The sequence below is a fragment of the Mustela lutreola genome, chromosome 7 (genome assembly GCF_030435805.1).
Source record: "Mustela lutreola isolate mMusLut2 chromosome 7, mMusLut2.pri, whole genome shotgun sequence".
NCBI lineage: Eukaryota > Metazoa > Chordata > Mammalia > Carnivora > Mustelidae > Mustela > Mustela lutreola.
This window is the reverse complement of record NC_081296.1, coordinates 46,727,689-46,752,461: the sequence shown is the minus strand read 5'-3', so window position 1 is coordinate 46,752,461 and position 24,773 is coordinate 46,727,689. Positions and strand designations below refer to the sequence as shown.

General features: G+C 43.1%; 1 protein-coding gene across 2 annotated transcripts in view; it reads left to right on the top strand.

The window, feature by feature from the left end:
- The window catches only part of MYO1E (myosin IE), a 194,979-nt gene that overhangs the window by 8,443 nt on the left and 161,763 nt on the right, over nucleotides 1-24,773 (top strand). Inside the window, exon 2 of one of the 2 annotated variants that reach the window (XM_059180653.1) lies at nucleotides 9,711-9,787. The exons of the other annotated variant lie outside the window; for it this stretch is intronic. The gene's annotated coding sequence lies outside the window, so the exon portion shown is untranslated. The remainder of the gene's footprint in view (nucleotides 1-9,710; nucleotides 9,788-24,773) is intronic. 2 annotated transcript variants of the gene reach the window in all.

Genomic DNA, 24,773 nt, shown 5'->3' with positions numbered 1-24,773 from the left:
TCTAATATAGAGCTTTTCAGCAACAACAAGAAAATAGGGTTGCTTTTAGTGTCCCAAGTAGATGCAGACCTTTGTTATAGGAAATTTGGACTGAAATGTAGAAGTATCTATTAAGCTACTTTAGAGCCTTAAATAAAGATGGCTTCCTCCAAGACTTGGGAATGCTCAAATGCAAAAACAGGTCTACGAAGTGATAGCAATTCAACTTTCCCCCATCAGATTGTCAGAGATTCCTAATATTTGGGGGTGTCCTGAGGTCTTCTGAAAATATGTTGAAAGCTATTGACCTGTTTCAACAGTGTTTGTAATAGTAAAACCAAAAATAAACAGGACCAATCTAAATGCCTACTAGTAGAGGAATGCCTAAGTAAGTGTGGTATCAGTATGGATAGGGTATCAGTATGGATAGATCTCACAAAAGTAGTGTTTGGTGAAGAGGCAAGTTGTAGAAAGATACATATAATAAAAACCATTTAAGAAAAATTAGGCTCAGTGGCATGGCTCAGTGGGTTGAGCCTCTGCCTTCAGCTCAGGTCATGATCTCAGGGTCCTGGGATTGAGCCCTGCATCGGCCTCTCTGCTCAGTGGGAGAGCCTTCTTTCCCCTCCCCACCACTCTCTCTGCCTGCCCCTCTGCCTACTTTTGATCTCTGTTGAGTAAATAAATAAGTCAATAAATCTTTTTTTAAAAAAGAAAAATTAAAAACCACAAAATTATATATATTGTTTAGGGATGTATATATTCTTCTAAAATACAAATCAATAGACTGGAAAGATACCAAATTTAAGCTGCTAAAGAGGGAAGGAGAGTGCCTTCCTGGCTGGCTCAATTGGTAGAGAGTCTGACTCTTGATCCCAGAGCTGTGAACTCAAGGCTTAGCTTTGGTGTACAGATTACTTAAAAAAGAGAGAGAGAGAGAGAGAGAGATGTAGAGAAGGGAGAAGTCTGGGGTCAGTTGACTAACTTTAATACTATTGATTATATTTTATTTGCTTTATGTATTAACAAATTCAATGAAATAGTATCTTTAATTCTAGGCAGTGTGTGCATAGATGTTTATGTTATGCTCCATACTTTTAACATCTTTTTCCAATTAACAAAAGACACATAAACATTGTAAATCTTCATATAGTTTTAGGAGGTTGGTAAACCCCCGAAGCCCATATGGTTCCATTCCAAGAGTTGTAGCAAACATTGTGTTGAGGTGAATATTAGGGAGTGTAGTCAACTGTGGATCTACGTCAGATTATTTTAATGACAGTTGACATACAATCAGATCATTATTAAGTCCCATTGAATGTTACGTAAAGGGTCATTAGGGGTTGTATCCCAGGATGTTCAGTACATTAGTCACCTTTTCTTGCTCTATTGTGTCTGCTGGCTTTTGGTATAATAAACCACCCCAAACTTGGTAGTTTAAGTAATAAACATTTATTATATTTTTCATGATTTGTGCATGGGTTGGGCAGTTGTGGTCTGGACTGGCTCCTCAGATCCCTGTGGTCAACTGATGGCTTGGCTAAGGCTGGATGATCTAGGACGTCCTCACTCCCCATCAGATAGCTGGAACAATTTAAGTGGGGGCAGTGAAGATGACTTGGTCATGTATCTCTTGTCACAACTGGCCAGTCCTGGCTTGTTTACACAACAGTGGGTACAGGGTTCCCAAGAACAGTGAAAGAGAAAGCAAGCCGCAGCACACATGTTTTGTTTTGTTTTAAGATTTTATTTATTTAACGCAGAGAGAGAGCGCGCGCTTGCGCGCACAAGCAAGGGGGAGGGGCAGAGGGAGAAGCAAGCTTCCTGCTGAGCAGGGAGCCCGATGCAGGGCTTAAGGCCAAGGTCCCGGGATCTGTGACCTGAGCCAAAGGCAGATGCCGAACCAACTGAGCCACCCAGGTGCCCCTAGCACACACTTTCTTTAAACCTCAGCTTGCATCATGCTTGCTGTTGTCCCGTTGACCAAAGCCAGCCGCATGGCCAAGCCCAGAGTCAGCATGGGACAGGGCTCCCTGACGGCTCAGCGGCAGTTTCCCACCCTCTCAGCCTTTTCATTCAGCTCACCTTAGCTGGGTGAATACACTGAGGCAGGAATAGACTCCGCGACAGCTTCAGTCTTTCCCTGGCCGGCCCTCTGAACCTCTGTGTACGGCCAAGGCCCCCATGGCTCCTGATCTCCTGCTAAGTTCCCAAAGCACGAGGAATTGGAACTACAGTTCCTTTGCATTATGGAGACTCAATATGATCTTCAAATTGCTATTTTTGTTGGAGAAAACAAGTAAAAGCAGAAGCTAACAACCAGAAGAAAAATAATTTTCTATCGGTTAAAGGGAGCTTTGTGAACATAACAAAAATTTTACAAGTAAGTCCAAACCGAGAGTGCAGTGAACCATGCCAAACCAGACTGGGCTGGACGGCCCATTGGACAGAAGGGTGGAACAATTCTGTTTGGAACAGGTGGGGACAATACCGCTCACGGCTTAATTCTGCCGTTTCAGCCAGCACTGAGCTGCCATGTGGACAAAGACTTGCTTCACACACAAAAATCCTTTTTTGTCTTGGTTGAAAGCCCTATCTTGGCCTGTAAGATGGTGCCCCAAATAACCCCATGTCAGTTCCATATTCTGTTAGCCACAGACTGTGCTATCTCTGGGCTCCTCAACAAGATGTGAATTGAGGTTTAATTTGGCTTTGGACATGGTTCTCAAAAATCCATTAACCCATGGGCTTTCACTTTGACTTTCTCTCTCTTTTTCTAAATGGAAAATTTTAAACTACACAAGTGGGGAGAAAACTCACCCCCCAACTTCAACAAACTTGACAACTCGTGGCTGATCTTGTTTTCTTCATTTTGTTAATGGGGTGTATCACATTGATTGACTTATGGATGTCGAGCCATCTCTGAATCTATGCAATGAATCCCACTTGATCTTGGCATATGGTCATTTTGTTTTATTGTTGAATTTGGTTTGCTCGGATTTTGTTGAAGATTTTTGCATCTATGTTCATCAGGGGTATTGACCTGTAATTTTCTTGTGGTGCTCTTGTCTGGTTTTGGTATCAAGGTAATGCTGGTCTTGTAAAATGAGTTTGAAAGTATTCCTTAGTCCTTCATTTTGAGTTTGAGGGGGACATTAATGCTTCTTTAAATATTTGGTAGAATTTACCGGGGAAGCCATCTGGTCTTGGACTTTTCTTTATTGAACTGTTCTTGATTACCAATTGAGTCTCCTTGTTAATAGTTTAGATTTTCTATTTCTTCATGATTTGGTGTTGGTTAAGTTGTATGTTTCTCGGAATTTATTCATTTCTCCTAGGTTGCCTATTTGTTAGCATATAATTGTTTCAATCCTGTTTTCTGTATTCTCATCTTCCCTTGGTTTATGTTGGAGCAAATCTTAGGTATCATTTTATCTTATCTCTGATCAGGTTGGCTTTTAAATAAGCAAAACTCAGCTCTTGGCACTAATTACTCTTTGGTAATTCCCTTTGACTTTTAAGAGGAGGGTCTTTGTTTCACAGAATAATGTAGATGTCTCCAGTCACTGGGCAGTCTTGATACTTGTCCCCATTTTGTCTGCAGGAGTATGGAGCAATGATATCTCAGCAGACGTTGTCTTGGGTTGCAGGACAGGGTGGCTCCCTACCCTACAATCCTAGGTCTACTCAGGTACTATATGATTAGGTAGGATTGGTAGAACCAGTTCATGGTTGCTGGTCTCTTCATTCCTTCTTCCACATGCCTGCATCATGGTGATGACTCTAAGAATAATACTTGTTTCTTTCAATGATCAGAAGCATTTGAAAGTAGACTGTCAGGATAAGAAATATCCTGGAGACTTCTTGGGTGGAGGTTCCATGAAATTGCTTAAGTTTGTGTCCATGTTCATATGTGCATTTTTTCCTGGGAAAAAGATTCATAAATCCCCAAAGTGGTCTATGGCCTCCCCAGATGACCCTCTAAGGTCCAAAGAATTTAAATGGCGTGACCAAGGTCACTTGGTAAATTAATAGAAGAGGTGGCCCTAGAGTTACAAGTCTGTTTCTCTTGAGGCACAATCAAGGGGTCTTGGTCCTAAACCTGCTTTTATTGGAAAAGTTTGAAAATCAAACATAATAAAGCACTAGAGAAAAGGAAGGTGGTAGGTTAAATTTTTTTCTGAGATTCCCATAGACACTAAACCAATGTAAGTTACTATGAAGTAATGGTAGGTATTATTTGTTGGCAACTAACCTGATTTTTCAGAATAAGAATAAAGTATAAAAGGATGCTTGGGTGGCTCAGTTGGTTAAGCTCTGCCTTAGGCTGAGATCATTATCCTAGGGTTCTGGGATCGAGCCCCACGTCAGGTTCCTTGCTCATTGGGGAACCTGCTTCTCCCTGCCTGCCACTTGCCCTGCCTGTGCTTGCTCTCTCTCTCTCTCTCTCTCTCTCTCTGAGACAAATAAATAGAATCTTTAAAAAATTAAAGAATAAAAATAAAACATAAAAACAGACTCACAGCATTGGTCTTACATTTATTATGTTTTTAAATTCTCCAGTGATCACAAAGAAAAGTCTGTACCTCCAGTATGACTTCAAATATAAATCAAGGGCATAAGGTTTTGACTTTATGTAAATTATTGACAGTTTCTTATTTTCCTGGTAAGGATTTATTCTTATTAATTATAAAATTAATATTTGTTCATTGAGGGCACATAACGAGAAAGAAATTGCTGGGTTCCAATGACTGGATGGTGGAGAAGATTACTGTACTCTGTTTTTGTCCTCTAGGACTAGGGCTTGGGGTGTAGGAGAAAGAAAATTGGAGCTTGGATAGTGTCTTCCTTCTAGCTCTTTCTGTCCCCTTGTCCAAGCCCCAGCCACATCCTCTATCTACTGTCCTGTCCTTTCCTCACGAGGCTCTTGCCTTTCTAGTTGCAGAAAGTTTGGAGAAGGCAGGAAACATAGTTTGCACTTGTCCAGAAGCGAGACACATAATTAAGGCCGCCGCACGAAGGGCAGCTTTCTCCTCCCACCTTGGTCGCAGCCCCCTTTTCTTGTCCTTGGTGGAAGCCTGCTTAGCACCTCTCTCCGGTGACTGTGGAGTGCCAGCATGTGAAATGTTGTCTGGTCTACAGAGACAATAGGCACTGTCGTCTTTGTTTGGGGTGATGAATCAGCCTTCAGTTTATTTGTCAGTGTCAGGTGGCATAGGTGTATTTCATGTCTCTAAATATAAGAGGTACCGAATGCAGGAGTCTGCCAGTTGCCGAGTCTGATGGATTCGACCTCTGCAGTGTTGCTTCAGTTTACCTTTTTGTTTCATCTCTTACCTGGATCGCCTGGCCAGGTCCAGCTAATTGCTGTGTCCCTTACAGGCTTGGATGTTCTCAGTTTGGCTGATGGTTAGCCACAGTTAATTCCCCATCCCAATGGTCTCTCCTTTGAGGCCAGTCCCAATTTCGCCTTCTTGAGTCTCAGAGTGGGAAGTTATCTTCAAAATCCCATGACAGTCTATCTGCAAAGATGTCACGATTGTTTATGTGCCATTTATCTTCTCATCTGGTCATTTTCCTTTCAGGTAGAGCCCTTACTCATCTTTGTATCCTACCTCCTTTTGTGATTTGTTCTACTAGGTATACAGTGCTATTCTTGTTTTTCTTTTTGTTTTTTAGAAAGTTTGAGATAAGCCTCAATGCCATATGACTTTCTCACTACTTGTGTTCTTTTAAAAAATTATTTATTTATTTATTTGAAAGAGAACACAAGCAGGTGGAGGGGCAAAAAGGAGAGGGAGAAGCAGGGTTGCTGCTGAGCAGGGAGCCCGCGTGGGTCTGGATCCCAGAACCTGGAGATCATGACCTGAGCTGAAGTCAGCCGCCTAACCAAGTGAGCCACCTGGGCACCCCCAGTGCTATTTTTAAGCCTATTGGGGAAAAATGCTTGCATTTCCTTCTCTGTGTGAGTATAGTCTTTAAAACTGCCCTCTTGGTCTTTATTTTGAGTAGAGAGAGGGCGGAACTGCCAACCCAGTGTAGTGCTCGTTAAATCCACGCCTATAAACTGCTGCTCTTGGTTACTCAGCTGATGGAGTGAAACAGGGAGGGGTGAGGCAGTGAAAGCACCCTGTGATTCAAATGTCACCGGGGCCTTTGATTTTACTGGGAACGATGAAGTTGTCTGATGTCGGTGTCTTGCCTCTGGAGAGATGGAATGGTGAGGACAGAGAGGAGGGAGGATAAAGATACTTAAAAGGGCACCGGAAAGCCGAGCCACTCATTGACTGGAGGCAGGAAAATCCGTCTGCCCATCGTACCTGTCTTCACTCACCAGCCAGCTATAAAACCAGGGCAATCACCACCCGCTTGCCCCCTCCCCGCCCCCCCAGCTGTTTTGGAATCTGTGAAAAAAGATAGTTCTCCCAGAAAATGGAATGAATCTATTGTATCTTGCCGGGGATCTTCCTAAATGTGGAGGTTTCAGGAACAGGCAGAGATACAGAGGGACAAAGGGACTACAAGAATCGAAATGGGATTTTGGAGCAGACAGTATGCTTTTTAGTTGCTTCGTGGTTTTGTAGGACTGGTTGAATTCAGATGTTTAAAATTCACAGGTAATCCAAATACTGGTAAGTTCAAACTGTCCTCGCGAAATCTTTCTGCTGGAACTCATCAACTAACACAATGGGCAGACTTGGACTTTTTGAGCTTTTTGGAGTATGTTTTCCACACTCCGCTCCAGGTTGGGTGGTGTGAGGTGTTCTAAGCTCTCCAGAGTATTAAAAAAATGGCCTCCAAGGTGAGGCAGGAGGAAAGGGGAGAAGTCCGAGGAACGGGTGGGGTCTGGAAAGATACGTATCATCGCCAGTTAGAACATTCTAAATGACATTTTGAGATTCTTATAGACCAGGAGTAATGGAGTTGAGACAGGCAAGGTCAGTTGGGGCCCTCCTACCAACAGGAGGTGTTTGAGTGATAGTAATTCATTAAATATTTGCTTATTGCCCTGTCCTGCTGATGTAGGAAAGATGTTAGGGTTTGAAGCCAGCCACCAAGAAAGAATTCTTGAGAAACCTCTGGTCTCAAAAAAAGGTGGTTTTATTAAAACAACAGGGACAGGACCCTTGGGCAGAAAGCACCGCACCTGGGTGGTGAGTAGAGGCCCATTATATACTTGCAAGTTGGGAGGGGCTTAGGGATAGCGTAAGTCTCTAAGGACGAGGCTTCCAGGACCTTGAGGGGCTAGCTATTGTTAGGAAAAGGTCTTTCATTACTGTCTAATAAAACCTTTAGTCACAAGACCCTCCGAATGTATATCGGTGGGCCATATGCTTGGGGAGTGTCTGCCAAGGTGTATCTTGGGAGGTAGAGATAAAGGAAGTTTCCAAAGGAATTCTTACATGTTAAAGTAGACTTACAGGATCTAGGGGGTCAGGCCAAGCTTGCCTTTTGCCCTTAGCAAAGCGTTAACATCTAGGCAGCTGAGTTCTGGAGGAATGTCACTCTGCCTGTTTTAAGGACTTGTGAATGGGCTGTAGGTAGTAAGGAAGTTAGTTTTTCTTTTGCCTTTGCTTCTTCCTACATCATGACTAGGCTGTATAAACTCCTTAAAGGGACACCGAGTCACACTCATTTTTGTGTTTCCATCACCTGGAGAGATGCCTAGCACTTGGTACAATCAGCAGCTTTGCTGAACGCAACCACACTGCTGTTCCCCACTAGACCGGCAATGCAGGGAGAGCTGAAAGCCTTCCCGTGCAACTTGGCCATGGCATTGAGGCCTCCAGTGGGTCAGTGATTGATGAGAGCCGGTGGATTAGAGTAGACAGCTAACTAATTGTAAACTGAAAATGTTATTCAAAGATAAAAATAGCCCCCACGGATAAAACCTTTTAAGTTTTGAGCTTCCTTTTGAGTTTTCTTTTAATAGAACAGGATATCAGCAACTTCAGCTCAGCTCCTGGAAGGCAGAGGCGGCCGAGGGAAGCTGGTGGGCTGGAATGGCTTCTGGATCTGACTCTCACTCTCTTCACTACAACCCTCCTTCACTTGGGACCCAAAGAGTTACCGGATTGCCGGAGGCCACACAGCCCGTCCCAAATGCAGTCCCAAAGCCAGTCCCAACTCATCCCTTTAAGGGATAGTGCTGCTCTTCCCAAGCAGACATGGAAGCAGAACCCACCAAAGCCCTTTGAGGAGAAGTTCCCAGCGCCAAAGGGAACCTTTCCAAATCAGGTGTGACCTGTGACCTCCCTTTCCAGCTCCTCGCTGTCACAGTGTGCTGGTTAGGCTGCGTTTGGTGATGGAAGAAATCAGTACCAGAGAGGATAAGAAGATTTTCCTTGTTCGGCGATGTGGACCATCAGAATATAAAATTATTAGCTGACCAAGTTTCTGTCTGTTCAGGTTCAAAGAGGAGCATTTACTGCCTTTTTTTTTTCCCCCTTAGTGGGCTAACCGTTCACCTGCCAGAGTGGGATCTGGTTTTGCCCACCTCCAAAGGCCGGTTTGTCTCCAAGGAGATGTGCTAATGGCTTAATTGTTTTGTTTATTCTGCTCCCCACCGATTCCGGTTGCTTCATTTGCATCGAGAGTAAAACTTTTTTTTTTTTTTTTAAGTGCCTTGGCATTTCCTTTGGTTTTGAATAGCTCTTACCGTTTACTCCCAGTGTTTTTTTTGAAAGGTTGGTTAGCTCTTAGTGATAGGTGTGGCTTTCTCTGAGTAGGAGTTTTTCTGGGTATGGGATAGAGAAAGTAAAAGGGAGGGATTTAAAAAAGAAATCCTAGGCAGTCTCTCTGTAAAACAAGAGGCAGATTATTTTGGAGCCCGATATTTATGCAGTTATGTTCACTTGGCTCACATACTTGAGTTTTGGGGGTTAAAGGATTAATACATGCAAAGGAATGTTGATATTTAGCCTGACAAAAACTGCATTTACGGAGCTGGGGGTTTGCTTTTTCAAAATGTAGAAATGTCAAGGTTTATTTCTTCACCTATGACAAAGAATTCCAAATATGAGACTATTCTGGTTCATGATGGTAAATGCATTTTTTTAGTTTCATGTAAGTGACACATTTTGGATCAAAAACTTCATAACGTACTAGGACAATAATTCTCAGTGCAGGGTGGACTCTGACTTTGGGGAAGGGAGGATTCTTGCAAGGGAAGGTTGAAGAAGCTTGAACACACTGAGGTTGGTTGAACCAGGTATCCTGGCTTCTTCAAATGCTTTTTTCTCCAGGGCGCCTGCGTGGCCCATTTACTTAAATGTCTGCCTTCAGCTCAGGTCTTGATCTCAGGGTTGTGAGTCCCACACTGGGTTCTGTGTTCAGCAGAGAGTCGCTCTGCCCTACTGCACCTCCTCCTTCTCCCTCTGCCCTACTGCACCTCCTCCCCCCACCCACTGTCTCCCTCTCTCTTAAGTAAATAAATAAAATCTAAAAAAAAAAAAAAAAAATGCTTTCTTTCCTACAAACTGGAGAATGGAAATTTTAGAACTGGGAAATCATGTAGGAGATCTTGCTGTTATAAATCACTGAGACAAACATAGGATCATGCTATTTTTGGATGTGTTTGTAATTATGCAGGGTTTCATGATGATAAAAGTTTTCAATGGCTTTTTTCGTTTCTGAAGGTATCTTGTGCATTGCATTCTCAGTTAGTGCCTCTGGAGACCTTCCCTTTCCTTGTGGGAGTATGTGCCTGTAATTTTCACAGTTTTTTGCAGCATCCAGAAGAGAAGAGAAATCCGTTATCGCAATGAACGATTCCTGAGGACCCACCTGAGTCTATACCTCCTTTGAGGTAGGTGTTAGTTGTCTTCCTACAGACAGGGAAACAAAAACCTGCTCAGGGTCACCCATCTGAAAAGTGGCAGAGGAGGGATTTAAGGCAGGAATCCAAAGTCTGCTGGGGAGGGGAGCTGTCTTGTTCCCATACACATGCACATTCTTAGCTGTGGGTCCTTGGGCCAGCAGTGTAGGCACCAGCTGGGATGTTATGAGAACGACAGAACTCCAGGCCTCACCCCAGATCTACTGATTCTGAATCTGCCTTTTAACAAGCTCCCAGGTGACTGAAAGCCCTAGAGCACAGGAACTCTATGGCCCAAGCAAGGTAACATGTAACGAAACATGTCCCCAGAGGAAGTCTGGTGGTTGTCCTCCAGGATACCATCTTCCAAGGACAGGGATGCAACCAGTCAGTCAATCCTTTCTAATTGTCTTACTGAAGCAAAAATGATAGAGCAGTGTTCAGAAGTGGGACAGATAGAAAGTTGTCTGAGACCATTCTGGAGTTAGATGCACAGAGTCAGTGGCTGTCTCCACCATGCTTGGAATGCCCAGAGTGGTTCCTCCGTGGTTACGGTCAATGGCAAGCTTGACCGTTACTGGTCCCTCTGAGCTACTGCATTGGTCTTGATAAATTGTTGGTTGGTTACTAGCACCTCACTGTGAACTTCTCTATCAGACCATCTAAAGCCGCCTAAGAACAGATTTTGTCAGGCTGGAGAAAAAGAGAGAGATCCAGAGTGGGGATATCAATAGTACAAAAATGGAGACGGTGGTTGAAAAAAAGCCCAGCCTCCAGAACATTTTAATCCCGGGGCCAGAGAAAATATCCCCTTTACCTTCTCTTCCTCACTGGTTTGCCTTTCAGTATTTCTCTAGACATCTAGATTGGAGCCGTCTGGGACCTTGTTGGTCATTATCTTCTCTTCTGGACTCCTGCTGGTTTCCAAGCCCTGTGAGCGTGTCCTCCTTTTCCCAGCTGTCACCCTGGTTTGAATCTGTGATCTCTTAGGCTGGGACCGTCCCAAGAGTTTCCTAAGTGATCTTCACTGTCTTCCCCCTGTAGTTCATAGAAACAGCATTACCACAGTCATTTTCCTGGTAATAAGAGCTTTGCACCTGTCACTCTTACTCAAAAACTCTCAGCTCTTACAGAAAACAGGCTAAAGGCCAAAATGTGGTACTGTCTCAAATCTCTTCCAGGCTGCCCCTGTCCAACTCTTATTTTCCTGCAGTCCTTCTGGGATGTGTAAACTCCTGTGGGGCAGCTGAATGCCTTGTCCCTGCTGTTAGATCCTAACATAGTGCCTGCGCACAATAGGTTCTCTCTCTCTAAGATTTTATTTATTTATTTGACAGAGAGGGAGAGAGCATAGCAGGGGGAGCTGCAGGGGGAGAGGGAGAAGCAGACTCCCCACTGACCAGGGAGGCTGGCATGGGGCTCGATCCCAGGACCCTGAGATCATGACCTGAGCTGAAAGCAGACACTTAACCGGCTGAGCCACCCAGGCGCCCCAGCATACAACAGGTTCTTAATAAATATTGATTGATTAATTGAACAAATGAATGAATGAACTGATTCTCATGTCCATGCTTTATAGTCGGGCTAGAATTCACTTTTTGGTCAGGCCATTCTTCATGACTGGCCTCCCTTCCCTTTCTTGCCATTTATCAGAATCCTCTGAGGCCCGCATAAAGGCTCATTTCCTGGAAACTTTTGATTTAGCTCACTGAGTTCATTCCTTCTTCAAATCAGCCCTTGCCATGGAGTTATTTATTTGGTACTTAATTATATGCAGTCTTGCAGGCTGTCTGTATGTGCGTCATACTGTGTAGATGGACTGTAAGTCCCTCGAAGTCAGAAAAGATTTACATTTCTTTATCCTCTTCAGAATTTGCCATCTTTCCCTCTGGCCTTTTCACATTTTTCTACCTGCCCTCCTGGTTCCCAGGTCACTGGCAGCTCCTTCATAGCACCTGGGTTGGGTGTGATGCTTGCTTGTGGGTGAGGCACCTCTCCCCTCAGGAATGCGTGCAGTCCCCAGGGCATGTCCTGCATCATCTGGTTTTTCTTTGTGTCATCTACTCTTTGTAGAAATGATGGATGCTATAAGCTTTGTCCTTCTGCGTTTTATGTCCCTCCTTTTCATTCTGCAATGTCCATGGAACTCCCCTTTCTCCACCAATACAAGTACAAACATGATGAATAAAAGTCAATGCCATTGTGACTCAGTGTATCCTCCTTGTGTGAAGGTGAGTCAGGAACCACCAGAAGCAGCGGGAGTGGATCTGTTCCATTCTGAGTGGGAGGCAGGAGCCTGCCTGGTGACGAGGAGAGTTTTTTTCTCCACCTTTAGGTTTCCTGGAACCAAGCAGAGCAAATTATTTAACTCTGTACTTCAATTTCTTTTTTTCTTTTTCTTTTCTTTCTTTTTTTCTTAAAGGAAGTAAGAATAGTCTGTGTTCCCTTTTCTAGTGGTGCTGCATTGAGTATTAATAAGAACATTATAAAATGCTTTGAATGCAATCACGGTGACATGTGAAGTATCATAACCCGATCACAGCTGAAGCTCTGTACTATCGCCCCTCCTTTCTGGCTCTCCTGCCTACCCCCCAAAGCGGGAGGCAACGCTTTCTAATACAGTTATTACGTAAAGATTTTTCCAACAACCTTGTGTGACCTGTTAAGGAAAGACATCAAAATTGGAATCAATCGTGTAAGGTTATAAATGTCACAAGAAAATAGGCACATTTCCGCTTGACCTACTCAGCTTCAAGTGTTCACATCTTCCTAGTTTGGGGAGGGATGAATGGCAGAGAAGAGAAATCACAGAACGAAATGAATTAGTAATGAATTCATTGAACTTGCGCAGGGTGGCTTGCCTATTTGAAACATTCTTGGCAAAATTGCTCATCACCCTCCTCCATCACTGGCTGGGTCGTTTAAAGAAGACTTACGGCATTTGAATCTTCTAAAAAGAGCGAGTCCAGTTCAGCGTTTTGTATATGGTAGATATTTTGAAGCACATGACCGGAAGCGGGTAAGGACACCCTTCTCTGCCTTCTTCTTGGGCTGGAGGAAGGACACCCTTGTCTAGAAGCATGCTAAACCCACGATCATATCCTTTTCCTAAACATGACAAAATCTTGTTACAAAATTATATAAGAGGCATACATATACATAAAGATCCATACTGAGATGTTCTCCAGAGAACTTATGGGAGGAAAATAAAATAATTAATTACTAACCAAAATAAGGTTTCGTTTCTTTTTTTTTTTTTTTTTTTAAGATTTTATTTATTTATTTGACAGAGAGAAATCACAAGTAGATGGATAGGCAGGCAGAGAGAGAGAGAGAGAGGGAAGCAGGCTCCCCGCCGAGCAGAGAGCCCGATGCAGGACTCGATCCCAGGACCCTGAGATCATGACCTGAGCCAAAGGCAGCGGCTTAACCCACTGAGCCACCCAGGCGCCCCCAAAATAAGGTTTCTAATGATCCTTTTTTCTCCCTCCTCTGCCTGGGTGCTCCCCTTCCATGCCCCACGTCTTATCTAGGCTCAACAAGATCCCAACCCCTCCAATAAGCCTTCTCAGATCTCTTTCTCTTCCCTATGTCCATGGCATCTGTTTAAAATGTCCTTACCTCCCGCATCCTGGTCTGCCTGGTGGCACAACACTCGGGATTCCATGTCTCATTAAGATGTGGACCTCTGAGGGCAGGGCATGTTTTGGACACGAGCCAATGGACTCCATCTCGTTTATTATTTATTTATTTGTTTATAAAAGATTTTATTTATTTATTTGGCAGAGAGACAGAGAGGGAACCCATGCAGGGGGAGGGGGAGAGAGAGGGGGAGAGGGGAAAGCAGGCTCCCACTGAGCAGGGAGCCCAACGTGGGGCTCAATTCCAGAATCCTGGGATCGTGACCTGAGCCAAAGGCAGTCCCTTAATGACTGAGCCACACAGGCGCCCCTCCATCTCGTTTAGAAGGCCCCGTAGATCTTTTTAAAAATGTCAGTCTCTGGACTCCATCCTAGTGAAAATCAGAGTTCCTGGGGTGGGACTCAACTGTATGACCTTTCAAAATTTCTTGGGTGATTCCTAAAAACAGCCCAGGTTCGGGGTTAGGAGTAGATATTTAAGAATTGTTGCCTGTGCTACAGGTTGGTGCAACATCAAATGCAAATCAGTGAGGCAATATATTTGCCGTGCTGCAGTGAGCCACTGAACTAGGAGATTCGAGGGGGTTGTTTGTATTTTGTTGATGAAATGGGGGGAAAGGGATGGGGAGTGTATTTGTTTAATGCATGTATTTCTTCTGTAAAAGGGACATGCGCTCCCAGGGGACATTATAAAAGGTGAACGAACCTCCCGGTGAGCAGCACTGGGGGTCTTCAGCAGTGCAAGGCTCTGGCAGCCTTCTGCCCCCTCCCCCACTGTGGTCTTGTGCCCTAGAGCAGAAGCTTCCAAAACATGGCAGGGGCTCAGCCCACCTGGGGAGGCGATTTTCAGTGGGGTTGGGGGAGGTTCAGGCATCTGTTTTTCACAGGCGTCCTGGGTGACTCCTCTAAGAGCTTGAGAACCACTGCTCTATAGGCCTGTGGAACAGAAAACAGTGTGGGGGTTGTATCCTAGTGACCCTAGTGCACTGGGTCTTTTGTGGGGGGAGCAGGAGTCTTTCCTAGATTGTTTTTCTCACCCCCAAATGATATAGTCCTATACATGTTTTCTCTAGAACCTTTCTGTAGTTCTAAAGTTTAGCTCCTCATATCATCTAAAATTTCCTTTTCTGGGGCGAGAGACCACACCCCCTAGAACTTTTTCCAAATGGGTATTCATATAATGGTTCTGAAAGTGATCTATTAAAGATCCTCTCTGAAGTGCTGCCTTTATCCTCTATTAGATGCCCGTCTGTATTCCGTTTCTGGTCTCTTCTTTCCCACGGATCCTTTTCTCTATTCTTGAGCCTTTCCCCCAGTACCATACTGTGCAATTCCTCTAGTTTTAGAATATGTTTTTATATTTGTTTAGGCAGGACCTCTCTAATTGTATTCCTTCTTAAATGAGTTCTTGGTAGTTCACCTTCATTCACTCTTCTAGATACAATTTAGGATCATCGTGTCAAAGTTTCAGAATCTCTTTAGACTTGAAATTGGAGTTGCATGGCCTCTCTGGAGCACTTTGAGAAGGCGAGCATTTCTAGGACTGAGTCTTTTTATCTGCAAACATGGGGTCTGTGTCTTCATCAGCTCTTCTTGTAGGAACTTCAGTGAATCTTTGGGCTTTTCTTATGTAACTCTTTCACATTTGTTATTAAGTTTATTACTGTCATTTTATAACTTCTGTTCTTAGTTTAAATGGGCTCTTTTAAAAGTAAATAAATAAATGGGATCTTTTCTATAACATTGTCTCCTGAAAATATTAATCGTTTTTTTCTCATATTTTATTCTAATAGTATAATGGATACCAATACTAACCCCAGAATTAAGATAAGAATCTCATTTATCTGAATATGAAGTATTCTGGTTCATTCCATCTTTATCTGTTAATTAATTAATTAATTAATTAGGTTTTAAGTAGGCTCCGCGCCCTGTGTCAAGCCCTCACAATCCTGAGATTAAGACCTGAGCTGAGATCAAGAGTCGGACACTAAACCGAATGAACCACCCACATGCCCTTGGTTCATTCCATTTTTAAAATGAGTGTATGTCTTCTTTTCTTGACTAAAAAAGAGAAAACCAGGAGTGCTTGTGTGGCTCAGTGGGTTAAGCTTCTGCCTTTGGCTCCAGTCATGATCTCAGGGTCCTGGGATGGAGCCCCACATAGTGCTCTCTGCTCAGCAGGGAGCCTGCTTCCCTTCCTCTCTCTCTGCCTGCCTCTCTGCCTACCTGTGATCTCTGTCAAATAAATAAATAAAATCTTAAAAAAAAAAAAAAATGAACCGCTTCTCCTCAAATGTCCTAGAATATTCTGCCTAGTTTGTTTCTTCATTACAAAAGCAGCTTGGACCATCAGGTCATTGTTTGAAATATTCATGGTTGGCTGTATGTCCCATGACTTGCAGAAGGGGCAAAAGTGGACCAAATGAGCGGTAGCCGGACATACCCTTCACAGAGCTTCTGAGTAGAACCCCGATAGTGGCCAGATGTTCTGTCCTACATCTCCTCTTCCTAAAGGTCAAGGAAGCACACAATTTAAAGTGAAAAGAAGAGAAAAATGTTTTAACTGTACTTAGCAGAATGAGGGATTCAGAAGTGGGAGTCAGACTTTGGTTTAGAATTTCAGTAGGAAAGGGACATCAGGGTGGCTCAGTTGGTTAAGCATCCGACTGTAGCTCAGGTCATCATCTTGGGGTCCTGGGATCGAGTCCCGCATCAGTTTCTGTGTTCACTGGGGAGTCTGCTTGATATTCTCTCTCCCTTTCTTGCTGCTCCTCTTTCTCTCTGTTTCTCAAATAAATAAATCTTTAAAAAAAAAAGAAGAATCTCAGGAAAAAAGAACGATTCTAGAAATCAAATAATTCTGAGGACTAATAATATAAAAATGTTTTGCACACTATAAAGTAATAGTCAAATGTATTAGGAAGTACTAACTCCATGTGTTTTAGCTACATTTAAAAGACTTCCAGAAAATAATGCCATTGCTGGACAAAACTTGGTCTATCTATCCCAGGATTCTTGTCATGGCTTTAAAGGAAGTTTTACATGAAAGCAGAGGAAACCTTTAATTTAGGTACACATCTATACCATGAGTAACACCTAGAAAGCCTTGGGGATTCTGGTAATTGGTGAATGTGCTATCTATTCTAAGTCCCCAGGCTAAATACCTATTCATTCCCCAAGCGAATAATGTCCCATTCTTAACAGTTAATTAATAATGTCCTATCCCTGGTACCTGTCTCTGCATTTCCCTGTCTTTCCTCAGTCATTCTGTACCACTGGGAATATAAAAAGTCATTAGCCAATCCTGCTTTCTAGCATGAAGATCAAAGCCAAAGTTAAAGACAAATGTTCAACCCTTGGGTTCTGATGGCTAGTGAATCTAGAGTTTCCTCTACAAAAGGGTAAAGATTCTGTAAACTCGTTAAATTACTCTTCTCATCTTCCTATTTTCCCATTATATTTTGCTGCTGAAATAACTAGACGTGAGTTTTTGTTTTTTTTGCATGTTGTCATGGTTAGAGGTTTAGAGGGGGTTGAGACTCCCTTACTGTCTTCCCGGTGGTCACCAGCCCCAACCCCCCTGAGAGCCCAAGGCCACCGTCCTGGTTGGGAGTTGGTCCTGGTTGGGAGTGGGGTATGATGGGAGGAGCAGAGTTGGCCCAGCCTCTCGTGGAGCAGGCTTAGTGGGAGGTGTGCAGAAACCACGGAGGAAACCGCTCTGTGGACAACTTCCCACTACCTAATTCAGCCCAGGGGGTGCCTTTGTGGATTCATAGCCTAATCCTCTCTGACCAGCAGGTTGAAAAACAAAAAGTTTGCTTGGCTCCTGTCTGGGAGTCGGGAGCTTGGGTCTGGGAGTCGGGAATGCACTGTGTGCCGAGTCAGACATTTCAACTCCTCTTTGAAGCAAAAGGGAAGTTTAAACACTGACCTAGTTTAAGTGGCTACTATTCGTTAAAGGGGCAAAAACGGCCCTGTTCATGAAAATAGAAATTTGGCTAGAAATGAAAGAGGCTACCAAATTCCTAAGCCACCTATCAATTTCTTTTTCAAACTTAATTGCGTTTTCTTTGCCCCACAGTGCAATTGTTGCTGTGAACCCGCTTCAGTTACACCTAGTAGCTGAATCTGCAAATACCACAAAGCTTTACTTGCTTCAGAAGGATTTAGCTTCATTAATTTACACTGTTGGGGTGACATTTCTCAGTTGAGTGGGAGGGAAAAAACTGGCTTAATTTAACCACGTAAGCCACATCATGAAGGGGGAAACGTAGGGAGTGTGTGTAAGTGACTTATTTGCCTTCTTACTTAAGTGAAGATGTTTCTGGCTTAGGTTTTTACCTTGTCCTTTAAGAACTTTATGAGCAAGATATTTTAGGCTATGGAAGTTTGAATGTTCTTTTAACTCTGGTACTACAGGCTAAGGCTCTAATTTCTGCCAAATGTGAAAAAGTGGAACAGAATAAAGCCATGTGCTTTACATTAGAAAGGTTGTATCTGATCGATGTTCATGGTTAGAAAAATTGTAATCAGGCTCACCATTTGTAGATATGGGTAACACAACTCCTTTGCCAAACAAAGTTGGTTTCATCCTAATTGCTTGCCTTTATGTGCGTTATTTTCGTATCTGTGGTAATTGGATTTGGTTATACTTAAAAACTATTCAGTGGTAATTTATAGTGGAGAGCCTGGTTTGAGTCCTGGCTTTTGTAATTTTAGAGAAGTATCTTTGGTTTGTTCATAGTATTCATGGTAATAAATCACCTCCTAGAGTTGTTACAAGGACCATATCAAATAAATTCTAAATAACTTAATAATTGCAAGGCAGTATTATGTAAGCATTGCTTTGCTCTGAGGCTAAAACGAAGGGTTCTTATGGGTGTGATGTACGAATTGCTGGAGGTACCAGAGAATTTTCCAGATGGTCCAACATGTGTCCAAAACTCAAGTCCTATTAGAAACACATATTTTAGAAATAAAAAACATTTGTCACGGCATTCTGAGATCTAGATTTTAAAGGACATAAGTAAACATTGAAATGGTTTTTTCCTCCATGAGAAAGCTTCAAGATTTTCTTTTGCTCTGGGTTTTTGCTGGGTGTGTTTGGACAGAAGAGTAGCAAATAGGAGTCACCAAGGGCATGGTCCTTTGGCATCATCAGAGCGATCTCCACATCACACAGCCAGGAGGTAATCACAAGAGAAAGGCATCAGAAGTGCATGTGCAAATGGCACTGCATATATTCTTGAGGACGCTTGTAACATCCTTCGTACAAACCAGGGCTAGCACACTCTCAAGCCATAATGATGCCTTTGCACCATCCGCCAGGGCAGTCCATTTATGGGCTTTTTTGTCTCCCCATCCTGCCTGCCAAAATTTATTGGTAAATAAATACTCAGGCCACTTAGCGGTGGCTGTTGTCTGGGGCACGGAGTGTAATCCCCTTTAAGGGCAAGTGTGTCCTAGCCTCCGAGGAGCTGGGAGAAACAGGTGCCGAACTTCGGAGAGATCTGGAAGAGAACCCGGTCAGGCCTCTTCTACTTTTCCAGCCGTGATCATCATGTGGCACGTGCACGGGACCACAGTGAGAAGCAGCCTTGATGCCCGACCGAGCGGGGTTTTTATTATTCATATTCTGCACAGATCTGTTGATGCAAAAAACATGCACTCCTGATGTGGCCACTGAATCATCGCCTGCTTCTTTCAAAAATCCCTCAAATCTTGTATTCTGATGGTATTTGGCGGATCACGTCTCCTCCTGCAGCAGCCTGTGCTTGCCAGCAAAGAGTCTGAAAGTGGTTTCAAGTGATTTTAACAAACTCTTTGATGAGGGTCCACCTTTTACTACATGCCGAGAATAGCACATATACCCACCAAGTCGTGCCAAGCCTTGTTCTTTCCTTCTTTTTAAAATTTTAACATCAAATTTGTACTTTGTTTGATAGTGAAAGTATGAAGCCATGAACAGCGCAGGGAATGAGTAAAGATTAATTGGGGTCGGCTTGGGTCCGCACGAACGCCCTTGTTTTTCCCTTTCACAGTTGGACCCCTCAGTGGTGTGAATATTTTCTTTGATACAGTCTATGATTGTGTTACATTTTGCTTATAAGAGGTCTAAAGACTGTTAACATGTTTATTTAAAACTTCCTTAGCAATATTCACAGCGAGGAGGGATTGGTGGAGGTGTCTTTGCAAATAAGTTTCCTTGGTTTGCTTCCTAGTTTGCTTCTAGGTTTCTGAACGTGTACCCCTAAATGACGCATCCGGATGAATGGAACAAAATGGAGGAGACATTTATGCCAATCGGATAAGTAAATAGTTATCATCCTCATGTTAGAGAGTTGGCAAGTTTTTCTCAGATCTTCTACTGTTTTTGATTCTGCCAGCCGAACCCAAAGACCCAGCCATGTGATGAGAAGGGGGTGAGCCCTGCCAAATGATTTTGGTGTAATCATCTTACCGAGACTTCACAAGCTTTGGCGAGTATTTGGGTGAAGTTGGTGGCTGTTTTATTGCTACCATCTGATTCTGCTTTGGGCCCGTAGCAGTTTCTGCCACTTTGTCACCAATTGCAGGGCGGGGTGGGTAGATGCTGTTACTAGAGTGGAAAAAGATGATGTTCAGTAGCTGTTTCCTGTAGTCCTCTCAGAATTTGTCCAAAATGACTATGGGACCAAGAGCATAGCATTCAGTTGCTGTTGATTGGGTGTGAGACATTAGTAACTAATTTTAATTTGAAATTATAGTGTCTGTCCTAAGAATGAGTAAGACGAGCTAACAGAATAGGGGATATGTTCAGGTCCCCTGGGCCTTATCTTCAGTTTTGGTCTTATGGTCTCACAAGCCTACGGGCCCCAGGGAAGAAGTAGTTCTGTCTTGTTCACTACTCTTTCCTTAGTACCTCGTGCAGTGCCTGGCATAATGCTCGGCTCAGTTTATTGAATTAATTGAGTGAGTGAATGAAAAACCAGGTAGAAAAGGAGTTCCTGATAGCATATGCAAAAATAAGCAATTCCCATAATTAATTGCATTTTGTGGGTGTTTTGTTTGTTTGTTTGTTTGTTTGGTTGTTGGGAGGGTGGGTTTTTTGGTTGGTTGGTTGGTTGGTTGGTTGTTGGGAGGGTGGGTTTTTGGGTTGGTTGGTTGGTTGTTGGGAGGATGGATTTTTTGGTTGGTTGGTTGGTTGTTGGGAGGGTGGATTTTTTGGTTGGTTGGTTGGTTGTTGGGAGGGTGGATTTTTTGGTTGGTTGGTTTGTTGGTTGGTTGGTTGTGGGAGGGTGGATTTTTTTGGTTGGTTGGTTGGTTGTTGGGAAGGTGGGTTTTTTGGTTGGTTGGTTGTTGGGAGGGTGGGTTTTTTGATTGGTTGGTTAGTTGGTTAGTTGGCTGGTTTTCAAAGTCCAAGAGTAGGAAAAACCCACTAGACTCCAGTCTTTACATGGTTGTTGTTCATTGATTTTATAGTGGATGGAGTGAATTGTTCTCTCCCTTCCCTTAGCACACATCTCTCGTGTTGGGTGTTGGAGTGTCACTGTCAGCCACCACTTTGTCTCCTAATTGCTGCTGTTCTCTGCTACTCATAGATACCCAGTACTGGTGGATATTTATGTTACTTCCATTTTTGTTGAACATTCCTGCCAGTATTCCATTAAGAGTACTCGACCTGAGAATTGCAACAGGATTGTTGATTCATAGAGTATATGCCTATGACATTTTGAGAGGAGCTCCATAATTGGCTTCCAAAAAGGAGCTGTCTATTTACTTGCTCACCAGGGGCATTAATGAGTTATGAAAATAGGGTAACATTTGGAGGATAATTCTAAGTAACTAAAAACTAACTCCCTGGGAGCTTACAGAAATTTGGAGGATAAGAGATTCTTTATATTTCTTTTATATCCTCCACCACATAATTAACTGAGAAATCAATCTATTCTGTCAAGAAGTCTCTCACCTTTCATACTCTTCACCATTACCTGGGCATATTTCTAGGGAGGTTTTCAGGGAGAAAAAGTAACTCTTTTCTATGAAGAAGATATGCTGTTCCAAAGTTTTACTTAGATATGTGCTAGAAACTCAAAAGATATTTAGTGAACTCATTCTTGTGGTTGAGCTTTCAACTATAAACAGTATAGGGGGCACCTGGGTGGCTCAGTCAGTTAATCGTTGGACTCTTGATCTCAGCTCAGGTCATGAGTTCAAGCCCCGCATTGGGGTCCACACTGCATGTTGAGACTTAAGATAAACACAAGTGTGCACATGCACACACACACACACACACACACACACACACAATAGGAATAAAGAAAAAAACAGAGGCTGAAATCAAGGCAGGAAGAGAGTTGGTCTAGAAGGAAGTAGGGAATTCGTTTGCTCAGAGGAAGGACACATAGCCAGTGGGATATAGGGCTACCGTGTGTGGTGGGGTGTGGGTGGTAGCAGGAAGTCTTTTTTCTTTTCTTTTTTTTTTTTTTAAGATTTTATTTTTAAGTATCCCTGCACCCTCATGGGGCTTGAGCTTACGACCCTGAGATCAAGAGTCACATGCTCTGTTCACTGAGCCAGCCAGCTCCCTGCCCCCCCATCCCTAGCTCCCCTGCCCAGTGGCAGGAAGTCTTACAATGTGTGTTCAGAAGGCTGGTAGGTGGAGGGGGTATGTTAGAAGGAGATGGCAGAGAAGCTGGATATTTACAACAGAAAGTTGCTAAGCAAGACACAGAATAGGACTATAGAATTTCAAAACTTACAAGAAATATGACATTTCTTAGTAGATTATGCTTAGGTTGTGTTTATTAAGCAATAGTTAGCTCGTGAAGTTACTATATATGCCAGTTCTGATAAATAAGACCATTATGTCTTCATAAAAAGGAAAGAAGTGGGGTTCCTGAGAGGTTCGTTAAGTTAAGCATCTGTCTATGGCTCAGGTCATGATCCCGGCCGGGGTCCAGGGATAGAGCCCTACATTGGGTTCCTTGCTCAGTGGGGAGTCTGCTTCTCCCTCTGCCTCTCCCACTGCTGCCCCCCAGCCCCCAGTTTGTGCACTCTGTGTCACTGTCTCTCAAATGAATAAATAAGATCTTAAAAAAAAAAAAGAAAGAAGAATTTGGGACTCCTATCTCTTTCTAGCTCAACTCCTTTTTTGAGGTATGGGGGTACAGTTGGGGGAGGGGGGCGCTGTTACATAACGGGAAACACCTGATTGAAAAACAATATGAAGTCGGTCTTACAATCCAACTGGCTGCATCCAGTAGAACACCAAGAAAACCAATTCCTGGCATCTCTTCTGTTAACTATTAATACAAAGGTGACCTAGATGATGGGGGAATTTAGTTTATGTGGCTTTAACATGGGACAGATCAATGACAACTGTTCTGTGGATTTATAGGACAGGGAATACTACAACCAGAAATACCTGTAACTATAGACTCCCGGTGTCGTTCGGGGTAATCTATAACCTAATGAGGGTGTGTTTCACCTTTCCTAGTGACAACCGAATAATGGAAGCCCTGGGTCAGTTATTCTGGTCTGTGAGTCATAACTTAGAAAATATTAGAAGTAAGTCCCAACTTACTTTTGATGTTGAGAAGGCAAACGTGTTTGTAAAAGCTGTAGAAAAGCCCAGAATTCATTTCCCTTACATTGACATCGTTATCCCATGGGGCACTTTGTCTCACGAGCAAAGTGAACAACAATGGGAAGACCTCGAATACTCAACCCGTGACTTTGAGCAGGTGATTTAACTTCTCTGAGAACACAGTTCCTCATCTGCAAGATGGAAATAATGTCTCCTTCCAGTCACAGGCTATCCTGAGGGCTCAAAACGGTAAAGGAGACAAAAGCTAAAGTACTGCAAAATTGTAGAGTGCTTTTTGCTTTTAAATTACTTTGTACTCATACGTCAATTTTTATCTAGGGCCTCTATTCCAGGCTAAGAAAGAAAGCTCTCAGCCTTCATTTTACTCAAATTAGCCCTACTCTATCCTTACTTTAAATTTGTCCATTTTTTCCACCTCTTTTGAACATCACCCTGTCCTTCAATAATAAAATAGAACCGCAAGTCATGAAATCAAACTGTGAAATTACTGAATTGTAAAGCCAGAACTCGCTACAGGGAAAGAGAAAAGCAGTCTGATTAAAATACCCGTCATTAAGGTGAAAATGACTGACTTCTATAGCTCCAAGAGGATGATTTACGTTTTTTTTTAGACATGTTCTCCCGACTATTAATCTGCATATGTTTCCAATTGTGGAAGATAAGAGGTACCGATAATTTGGGACACAAATTTATTTTTCCAGCTCAATATTTTTGGAGGTACGAGATTGATGTGCCCATGTAATTTACCATTAAGAAACAATTCGGGTCTGGGGCGCCTGGGCAGCTCAGTTCGTTAAGCATCTGACTCTTGCTCTGAGCTCAGATCTCGACCACCGGGTTGTGCGTTCAAGCTCCATGCTGGGCTCCACACTGGGCATGGAGCCAACTTTAAAAAAAAGAAAAAACTGGGGTGCCTGGGTGGTTCAGTGGGTTAAAGCCTCTGCCTTTGGCTCAGGTTATGATCCCAGGGTCCTGGGATCGAGCCCTGCATCGGGCTCTCTGTTCAGTGGGGATCCTGCTTCCTCCTTTCTCTCTCTGCCTGCCTCTCCACCTACTTGTGATTTCTGTCTGTCAAATAAATAAATAAAATCTTAAAAAAAAATGCTTTAAAAAAAAAAAAAAACCTAATTTGGACCTGATATTGATGACCAGATTGATTGTAATCCATAGCAGAGGGAGTCCGTCCCATCTTTTTCTTGCCATTTGTATGTATTGTTCTACCTCCTCCATGTCATCCTAAAATATGGAATCACTCAGTTCTATTTTTAAATTTTTATTTATTTTTAAAAAAAAGATTTTATTTATTTATTTGACAGACAGAGATCACAAGTAGACAGAGAGGCAGGCAGAGAGAGAGATGGGGAAGCAGGCTCCCCGCTGAGCAGAGAGCCCGATGCGGGGCTCGATCCCAACACCCTGGGATCATGGCCTGAGCTGAATGCAGAGGCTTTAACCCAGTGAACCACCCGGGTGCCCCAATCACTTGGTTCTAAAGTGTTTCTCCTCTGACATCTTGCTGACCTCAAATTTCACATATCAGTACTCTTCCCTTACTTAGCTCAAGACTGTGCTTCTTTCAATTGGAGACTGAGGTTTGGAAAAGGCTGGTCACTTCTCCAGATAGTTTGATCTCCACCAGCGCTTTCACAATATAGTGAGCACAACTGTGAACTGTGCAAGACTGCTCTAATACGTTTTGTGATTTTCCTCAATTTGTTCTTCTGCATCAAGTCAGCAAATTTCTGTA